A 10,433-nucleotide genomic window follows, 5' to 3' on the forward strand; every position below is an offset into this window, starting at 1 on the left:
GCACTTGGGGTACTGTAGCTGTTAGGCTGGGTACAGTAAACGGCACTTTGGGTAGTGAGGTATCAGGCTTGGTACTATGGGTGGCACTTTGGGAACCAATTGTGTTAATTTGGGTAGCAAAGGTGGCACTTTTGACTCAGGGTTAGCACAGCTTTATTAGACTGGCTCCATCAGAGGTGCTTGGAAGTTGGACAACTCTTGCTCAGCACTAAAGGCTGACATGGGAGATGGCATCATCCAGGTGTGTGGACTGCCAGGTGCAAGGTGATGTTTTGTGCTCATGGTGTGAGGGGGTTCTTAGGAGGAGGAGGACAAAGAAGATGCAGGAGGCAGCCATTGAAGTCTGTGTGTGGAAAGGAGGTTTATTCCATCCCACAGGATGAAGGCTGTTATTTGGGAAGGATCTGCACAGCTGTGTGCATGTGGGTGCCAGCTGGGAAAAGCCAGGGAAGCAAAGGCCCTGAGGAGAGAACAGGCACAGTCTGCCCATGCTCCACATACCAGTGGAGAAGCAGAAGATGATACAGGACAGATAGAAGGATGCAGCATGGCCACAGTGTGGGGCTAGGAGTGCCACAAGGCCAAGATGTGTGGGGAGGAAGCAGGTTGGGCTGGTGGTGGGTAGGAAAGGTGGCCAGTGGCAGACGCATGAAGAGATTGGTGGTGATGGGTGTTCTTCTTGCAGGGACAGGTCGAGCACCCCGGGATGGTCCCTGAAGAGAGCTGCGATTCCAGAAGGGATACGACGTTTGGGACTGGACTCTGGACAGGTATAAGAACCCCCTCCCTCCCCCTAGCCCCTCCCCTCCAGAGCAGAGGGAAGGGGTTGGGGGGACGGAAGGGGTTAGGGGAGGGGATGGGGGAGGGCTTAGGGGGGGCAGGGAGGGGCTTCCACTAAGCCCCTCCCTGCCCCCCCTAAGCCCTCTGGGGAGGGAGGGAGGGAGTTAGGGGGGGAGGGAGGCCTCCCTCCCCCCCTAACTCCCTCCTGGGGGGGTGGGGGGAGGGAGGGGGTGGGGGGGGGGTGGGGGGGGGGGGGGTGAAGGAGGGGACTGCTGTACTGCTGTCTTTGTATATATAGAGATGTCTTATCTGGAGGACAGAGTGTCCGGGTCCCCCCTGGTTCCCCCCCCCCCCCACCCGCCCCCCCCTCCCCCCCCCCCCCCCCCCCCCCCTCCCACCCCCCCCCCCTCCCCCCCCACCCCCCCCACCCCCCACCCCTCCCTCCCTCCCCTCCCCCCTCCCCTCCCACCCCTCCGTCCCCCCCCCGCCCCCCACCACCCTCTACCCCTTTTCCTACCCGCCTCCCACCCCCCCTCCCACCCCCCCAACCTAACACCTACAGTACACAAAGTGCAACCCAAGTTGTCCAACTTCCAAGCACCTCAGATAGGGGGGTTAGACCTAGTCTAATAAAGCTGTGCTAACCCTGAGTCAGAAGTGTCACCTTTGCTACCCAAATTAACACAATTGGTTCCCAAAGTGCCACCCATAGTACCAAGCCTGATACCTACACTACCCAAAGTGCTGCTTATGATACCCAGACTAACAGCTACAGTACCCCAAGTGCCACCTACAACAGCCAACCTAACCCCTCTGGTTCCCAAAGTGCCACCCACAGCAGCCAAGCTAACACCAATGATATCCAACCTAACACCACTTCAAGTGCCACCTACTCTACCCAGCCTGACACCTCCAATGCCCAATGTACCACCTCTGCTGCCCAACCTAACACCTCTGGTTCCCAAAGTGCCACCTACCACAGGATCCAACCTGACAACTGTAATACACAAAGTGCCACCCACAATACCCAGCCTAACACTATGATACCCAACCTAACACCTATGACACCCAAAGTAACACTGACACTACCCAATCTAACACCTATGACAGCCAACCTAATGCCACCTCAAGTGCCACCTACTCTACCCAGCCTGACACCTCCAATGCCCAATGTACCACCTCTGCTGCCCAACCTAACACCTGCGGTTCCCAAAGTGCCACCTACCACAGGATCCAACCTGACAACTGTAATACACAAAGTGCCACCCACAATACCCAGCCTAACACTATGATACCCAACCTAACACCTATGACACCCAAAGTAACACTGACACTACCCAATCTAACACCTATGACAGCCAACCTAATGCCACCTCAAGTGCCACCTACTCTACCCAGCCTGACACCTCTGGTTCCCAAAGTGCCACCTACAGGATCCAACCTAACACCTGTAATACCCAAAGTGACACCAGCACTACCCAAACTAACACCTTTGTTATACCATCTAACCCCTATGCTTCCCAACCTGAAACCTGCAATAGGCAAATTGCACCTGCAGCTACCCAGCCTGACACCTACACTTCCCCTCCTGCCACTGCCTGCACCCCTTAACTACTGCCTGTATCCCTGCCAAGAGGACAACCTGCAAATACCCTACACTGTGTCCCCAGTGTGTCCTTACCTGCACGGGGCCTCTCCTTGGGCCTGCGTTCCAACGATGTCCCATCTGTCTCTTCACCGTCCGCTGCTCAGGCAGCCCTTGCTCTCCATGCTCACGGCCTCCAGCCCATTGGGCACCTGCAGGGTTCAAAGGCACAAGATGATGCTTAGAGTGCAATGTGCTGTGCTCCTGCCCTTCCCACCAGCCAAGTCCCCTTCATGTCTCCCTTGTAGTGAGGGGCCCAGAACTTAACAATATACAACAGAAAATGCATAATATAAATTAAATACATGATAACACAAGTCCTACTACTAATAATGATAAGGGAAGTAACAAGGGGACAGAATGTAAAGCTAAAGGGGACAAAAGGGAAGGTTAAAACCAATGAACACAAGTGATGCACAATGCAATGGCTCAGCAGCCACCAACCGATACCAGCCCGACCCAAGCAGCGATCGCTGCCTTCCAGGTAACTCCCCCCAGTTCCTATCCTGGGCATGACGTGCTGTGGGATGGGATGATCCTTTGGCTCCTTTGGGACAGGTGTCCTGGCTCTGCTCCCTCCCAGCTTCCAGTGCCCCTCCTCACTGGCACAGCACAAGAGTCTGACAAGTCCTGGGATCGGGCTAAGTACCACACAGCAAGAGCTAAAACCTCACTGCTGATGTTATCAGCATCAGTCTCAGACAAAACCCAAAGCACAGCACTGCACCAGCTCGGGGGAAGCAAATGAGCTCTATCTGATGCTATCAGCATCAGTCTCAGACAAAACCCTGAAGTGCAGCGCTGAGCCAGCTCATGGGAAGCAAACGAGCTCTATCCCAGCCTAAACCAGGCCATCACCCACCTGCATTCCCAACCGTCTCCCTCCCAGGCTCAGTGGGACAGGGCACAGTGGGGACACAGAACGGTCTCTGCAGCCAGATGCAGCCTGCAAGGCAGTAAAGAGCCCAGCCCCTTGACACACGGGTACAGAAGCACACAGACTGACACAGCAAGGGGGCCTGGTTAAGTAAGTCCTTCATGAGGGGATGCATGGGAAGTGTGCGCTGCTGGATATGTATTTAATGCTCAGAGCGGTGCCACTTGACTCCAAGGAGCTCTGATGGCCCTTCCTGCCTGGGACCAGGACATGACGTTATCCCCTATTGCCAGCATCCCTGCACCTCGCCCTGTCAGTGACAGCACCTCAGCAGGTACCAGAACACCTGAAACCAGCAAAGTCATCCCAGAAAACCCCTCCACTGCCGGGCACTTGACACTCACTCACAGGCCTGCAAACCAGCGCTCCTCACAAAGCGGAGCTGGACCTAAAGGGCAGCATCTGTGGGGACCCGGGATGTGCAGCCCTGCTCCAGAGGGAGCCTGCCTGTCCTAGGGGTGCTGCTGCCTACGGAAGCTGTGGGGCAGGAGGAGAGTGATGCAGGACCAGCAACATCACAGCTGTGCCCCTCTCCCTGGGTGCCCTGCGGGATGAGCCCTGCTCCACACCTCATGCTGCTCCCTGAGAGCCTACGCCAGCCTGGGATGGCAGGGAATAAAACCCCATAGACAGCACAGACGTTACCCTCTTCTCACACCCTCACCTCACAGACGTGCTCCCAGCCCAAGGCAGCACTGCCAGGAAAGGAGGGGGCTCAGCACAGCTCAAACAACCCCAGACATTCAGGGTGCTCCTGCTCAGAGCAGGGCCAAGACTGGCCCCATCCAGCCTGGCCCCAGGACCGGCACTGGCTGAATGCCCTCCAGTACCCCTAGGACAGGGCCACTCGGGGGTCACACATGGGGGGTGGGTGTAAGTTGGAACTTCCCTGCTCTCTCCCAGCTCACAGCCACCATCCCTTTCCCATGCCCTAACTCCTCACCCACACGTACAGGGGGAGATGCAAAGACGAGAGCCTGGACACAGACGTGAGCCTCTGCTGCCCCCAGGCACAGAAACGCTTTGGCTCCCGCACAGGAAAACTCCACTTTGGCCACAGTGTTCCCAGTCAGCAAACACCCATCCACACCAATACATTCAGCAGCTCTAAACCCTTCCTTAGCAAAGGATGCTGACACAGGGGGCAGATGCAGCCCCATAACCTGCCTCAACAGCCACTGTTGCCTCTGGCGTCACCAGGGCTTGCAGAAGAGCACCTAAAGGCCTTGGGTACATTAGTACAGATCCTACCAGCCAGGCTGTCGAGGACAACAGCATCTCGAGGGTGCGCTGGCTTTGCCTTGAGCAGGTTTAATCCCATGGGATGAGCGGGTGGGAGCCAGGCACGTGCAGCGCAGGCAGGAGGGATGGAGCCAGCCCCAAACACATCCGTGCAGCTCAAGCCAACCTGCGGTGTCCTGCACATACCATGAGCTGCCTGCACATAAAGCACTCCCGGACCTGCCCTGACAAGCACATCCCGCAGAGCTGCTGTGCCTTGAGATGGGGACACCTCTCCCGACACCCTCGCTAGGCTGAGCTGACACGGGGCTCCCTGCGGGCTACAGAGCGAGGGATGAGAGGCACTCGCCCACCCCTGCTCCAGGGACACGGCCCCATAGAGACGGGCGCTGCCCACAGGAGGGACGATCCCACCTGGAGCACTGTGCAAAGGTGACAGCTCCTCGGACACCTCCCGCCCCCAGCACCGGCTCCTGCCCCGCCTGCTCCCTTCCCACCCGCTCGGACCCTTCCTGCTCTGGAGCCGCAGCATTCCCTGCTCTAGAGCCGCAGCATTCCCGGCTCTGGAGCCGCAGCATTCCCTGCTCTAGAGCCGCAGCATTCCCTGCTCTGGAGCCGCAGCATTCCCTGCTCTAGAGCCGCAGCATTCCCTGCTCTGGAGCCGCAGCATTCCTGGCTCTGGAGCCGCAGCATTCCCGCTCTAGAGCCGCAGCATTCCCTGCTCTGGAGCCGCAGCATTCCCGGCTCTGGAGCCGCAGCATTCCCTGCTCTGGAGCCGCAGCATTCCCGGCTCTAGAGCCGCAGCATTCCCTGCTCTGGAGCCGCAGCATTCCCGGCTCTGGAGCCGCAGCATTCCCTGCTCTACAGCCGCAGCATTCCCGGCTCTAGAGCCGCAGCATTCCCGGCTCTGGAGCCGCAGCATTCCCGGCTCTGGAGCCGCAGCATTCCCGGCTCTCCTCCGCTCCCTCCCGTGCTGCTCTCGACTGCTCCTGAGCCCGGAGCTCCCTCCTGCCCCGGCCGCTCTGCCCCCTCTGCCCCTCCCTCGAGCCCCGCTTTGCTTCCTCAGACAGCAGGAAAACGCCACAGCCCCAGCTCGGATCCGCCATCCAAGCCCAGCCCAGGGACGGCAAACTCTGCCCTCAGGCCTGCAGGGACTCCCTTCACAGAGCACCGCAAGGAAAGGGATGCGGTAAAGGGTTCCTTTAACGGTCTGAGCCATTCATTCTAAACAGGGCCTGTGCTGAGGGTCTCTGTCAGCTCTCAGCCTGCCCTGGTTGGAGGGGTTCCCTGTGCCTACAAGTGAGGATGTGCTCTCATCTCATCTTCAGCCTGGTTCAGTTCACAACATCCATTAGCACTGAACACTGCTGATCCATATTCCTATTGAGCTAATGAGAAGCAGAAGCTGCAGCTCCAAAGGCAAAGGGGGCCACGGGCAAACTTCCAGCCTGCAGAGAAGCAGAGCATCCCACCCCTATGATCCCAACAAGACCCTCACAGAGCCAAGGATGGAGCTGGGACATGGAGCACAGCGGCTATGGGAAGGAGAGCTCGCCTGCAGGGATGCTGAGGCATGAGGAGAAGCTGGGATGGTGCTCCTGGGGTTTGGAGACTGGGATCTAAGAGCCAGGGGTGTGAGCAGTGCCCAGGCCTCATCATCACAGGCACTGCAGAGCAGCTCTGCTCACACACGTGGGCCTTGGGCCACCACAGCACCCTCGGGTGCAAGCAGGGCAGCACAGCCAGGGTGCTCTGGCTCATACAGACACTAAGGGGCTGCTGCCCTCAGCTGCACTCAAGCCCCTGCTGCTTTCTGCTCCTCCAAGGAGGCCTTCAGCAAGGACCCACATGAGATGTGGGCACACAGCGTGACCCAAGGGATGGCTTCCAGGATCAGCACACAGGACAGACACCATGGAGGTTCAGTTACTGGTTAGCAAAGCCCCTCTCTAACGGCTGACACTGGGATTCAGGAGGCCCTGACACATCCCACCTCTCTTCTGCAAGCTCAGATCTGTTTCCCTCTCCCCTCTCAAGCTACGCAGATTCCTCCTCTGACTGAAACATAAGGACCACACTGTCAGCAGGAGGAGGGACAGGGACAAAGAGGTGCAGCAGCACCATCAGTGCTGAGCCCTGCACTGGAGAAACCCAGTGCTTGTCCTCACTTCTGCCAAGCACCCCACAGCCCATGCACACGATGCGGCCTCAGCCATAGGGAAGGAGCTCAGCAGAGCCATGGGGAGATGATCCCCTTTACACAAAGGGGTTATTTGGGGTTGCATGGACCTGGCAGGTCAGGCAGTGCCACCGCTCTCCCATTCACTCTCTGGAACATGGTGTTATTTCCATGTCCAGTCTATGGAGCTGCTCTAAATCCCATCTCATTGGGCCATCCTTGCCTGCTTTACTGTCATTACACCAGCCCAGATGCTACGTTATTCCCCCCATCCCAATTCCAACACACACACATGAAACCAGTGCCAACAAAACAGCTGCCCAGTCAGAATATCATCTCACTTTATTAATCCTTTTATTAGTTTTCACCCCATATGATCACAATTCCATAGATTCCCAATTTGCTGGGAAGAGGCAGAGGGAAGGAGGGGGGAATAACGTAGCGTCTTTTCCCCCTTTTCTTTAGCACTGCACTGATGCATCACACGTCAGGGTCTCTTGCCAAAAGCCTCCTCTTTCTGCAGGGAAAAGCTGCTGGGAAGGAAGTTTTGCTCCGAGCTCTAATCCCAGATTTCTTCAGGCTTCCCACGGCTCCTCCTGTGCTGGAGCACAAGAGAGAGCGCGTCCTCCGGGCTATCCCAGCACACCGGTCTGGTGCTCACCCAGCCTTGCACATCTATGGCACAGTGATGGAAACTGCCTTTAACAAGAGGAAATCACCTGCAGGGATTGCAAAAGGAAATGTCCCATAAGGTGGAAGGAGCCCACAACTAAAGCCAAAATGCAACCTTACACCTAGGGGAGGATGTAACTGCTGGAACACTGTGGGCAAATCACATGGAGACTCCACTGAAGGCACAGAACCTCAAGGGACAGTGACTTCAGGCCATTAGGGCCTGGACATAGGGCAAGGAGAAAGGACGTACCTTCGGCCATCACCTCAAAGGGGCATCCCAGTCACAACAGCACAAGCCCAGGGCTCAGCACCAGCACCTGTGGCCAGTTTGGGGCTCCCCTGGGCTTGTTTTCTCCCTGGGCCTCGATTGGTTGGTGTGAAAAATGGGGATGCCAACAGCCCTCCAACAGTGGCAATCTCTGCATTCACAGCACCTTCATACACAGCCCAGCCCCAAGCGCCTCTCATCTCTGATGCGAGCTTGAGGTGTACACAGAATAACCTGGCTCTGGCACAGACTTGGACAGCACAAAGGTGAAAAGTGAATTTCACAAATCCAGACCACATGAATTAATCAACTGCTGAAGCCCCTGCTAAACTGAATGGGCTCATTGCCCTGCAACCAAGCACACAGCTGGAACAGCTACAAAACACTGCTCATCTGTCCCACATCCCCTCCTCACCAGTGAATTCTTCCATCCCCTTTTTCCTTCCCATATCAATGCCTTCCACAATAACAAGGGCTCCTGCCCACTGCCCACACTCAGTTGGTACTCTTGACTTCAGTCACCTCAGTGAGCATCTCCCCCCAGGACCACAGCCCCATCACACTCTGCCAGAAGCTCTCATTGACACTTGGCTCTTTCATTATTACCTTTAAAGATTCAATCACTTCCACCTCAAGGGAAGCACTCTGGGAACTGCCAAGGCCCAGAGGACACATTCATGTGCCCCATCAATGTGCTTTAGGGTTACAGGCACCTCAACCCAGCTGACTCTCCCTCACCACACTGCCCCACCACAGCATCCATCCATTGCCATCACTTTCCACTTGGTTATTCCCTTTCATCTTTGCAAACCTGATCATGGCATTTAAATATTGCTGTGAAATTTCAAGTTCTGGAAGGAATTTTAAGGGGTTTTAAGTTCTTTTCTCTTTTTAAAGGGAGGGGGAAGAACAAGAAAGTGCTAATTTCCTTCCCCATTGCCTCCATTCATTCCTCTGTTCTCAACAACATTGGTTTTACACTCACCAGCCTGACTACTCCACAAGAAAGGTGTATTCCTTCCTATTACATTCTAGCTCCCCCTCATGGTGTGACTCCAACCCTGACGTGCTCAGTAAAACCCCAAGTCATTTAAAGGTTAGGGAAGAGCATAATCCTCCATGTTCCCCTGGAAACAGCATTACACAAACTGCTAGAACCAGAGTAGAGGAAGCCTCCAAACACAGAGCATCAAACCCAAACCCACACAACAATCAGCCACCAACACCATTCCTCACCTTGTTTGCACCATCCCTAAAAGCAGATGGCATCAGCCCTTTGCTTGCTCATGAGCACTCCCTCCATCCATTTGCCTCCTCCCAACTCAGCCTCCAGCTGAACCAGCACAAAACATGTCCCTGACCAACACAACCCTTACAGCCTGCACTGGCCACTGAACCCCCAGCAAAAGGAAGGTGGACAGGGAGCTGCCACACTTCACATCAGGGGTTACCAGCTCCTGCAAGGGTTAGAAATGTTCTTCCCAGGCTGACAGAAACCCCTTCCTTAACCAAAGAGAGCAATGAGACCTCCTTCAGAACAAGCTTGAAGAACTCAAAGTCATTTCCAAGTCACCAAGCACCCATCTCCCTTGCTTCAGCTCACACCACTACAGGACTTCTTCCTGCTCTCCTTCTACCACACACATCCAAGCACCAGTAAACACCAGCAAAGACCTTTACATCTCCCATCATATTCCCAATACACCGAGATCTTTCTCCAGAAGCTTTTCCAGTTAATAAAATGGTCCCAGACAAATTCTGCTTGTTATATAGACAGAGCCAGCCTTGCTTGGGATCTCTCCCAAACACACTTCAGCAGCAGCATAAGGAACAGCATCCTTTGCAGACAGAGCTGAGGCTGATACGAACACAGGCATTTTCTAGAGAGAAACGTGCCTCAGATCTCTCACCAATATGTCCATTCAGAGCTAAACCACAATTTCTCAGCTGCTTCTGGGTAATACATGGGGGTAACTTGGAACTAAAGCCATTTTACACTTATGGATGATGTGTAAAAGCATAGAGGTGTCACTTACTGTCAGACGATCCCATTTCTGGTACATAGGGAGAGGATGGAAGGTATTCATCCCAGCAGTCTTCCCTGGATTGCCTCTGGTCTTGCTCTGGAGGATCACGTGCAGACAGGAGCAGCATCAAGGCTGAGGGAACACAAACAAGCATTGACAACATTAGCCCAGCAAAAGCCTTGCTGGAGTGGTATAAACCTATGTGCAGGTACAATTCAGCATCACCAAAGCTCTTGGAAGCATCAGGGAGTGCAACAAGAGGGAAAGGCTCTTTTGGACAGACACGAACCTCTCAGGCCCAGCAGCAGGGATCATTCATATGTAACTCAACTACACTCTACAGGATGCAGCTTCTGTAAAACCCCAACTGTGCAGACACAGGGAACAGATTGCCCAGCACACACAGAAAGTCCATCAGGATCCTCCAACAATTCCTCAGCCAAAACCCACTCCCATCTCTTGGACAATCCACAACATCCACCAGCTTCCAGGCTGCATCCAGACCGGCCTTCTTGCCTGCTGCACATCCTGAAGCAGGATTTGCCCTTAAGCTTTTGTTAGCTTCCCAAATAGCATCGCAACCCTCCCTTTGAGAACAGCAGTGCCAATACAGCTTCCTCCCTCAGCCAGCAGACACCACAAAGGGAAAGCAGGAAAGGCATTTAGGGGTGGGATGCTGC

General features: G+C 55.2%; 1 long non-coding RNA gene across 1 annotated transcript; it reads right to left on the reverse strand.

Annotated features, from left to right (window-relative positions):
- Positions 1–7,107: 7,107 nt before the first annotated feature.
- On the reverse strand, positions 7,108–9,932 carry LOC117438640 (uncharacterized). The gene is made up of 2 exons (XR_004550932.1): positions 9,763–9,932; positions 7,108–7,502 (listed from the first exon to the last, which is right to left on the reverse strand). It is a non-coding gene; the product is annotated as an uncharacterized lncRNA (long non-coding RNA).
- Between the last annotated feature and the right edge of the window lie 501 nt (positions 9,933–10,433).

The sequence above is a fragment of the Melopsittacus undulatus genome, unplaced genomic scaffold (genome assembly GCF_012275295.1).
Source record: "Melopsittacus undulatus isolate bMelUnd1 unplaced genomic scaffold, bMelUnd1.mat.Z mat_scaffold_527_arrow_ctg1, whole genome shotgun sequence".
Lineage (NCBI taxonomy): Eukaryota > Metazoa > Chordata > Aves > Psittaciformes > Psittaculidae > Melopsittacus > Melopsittacus undulatus.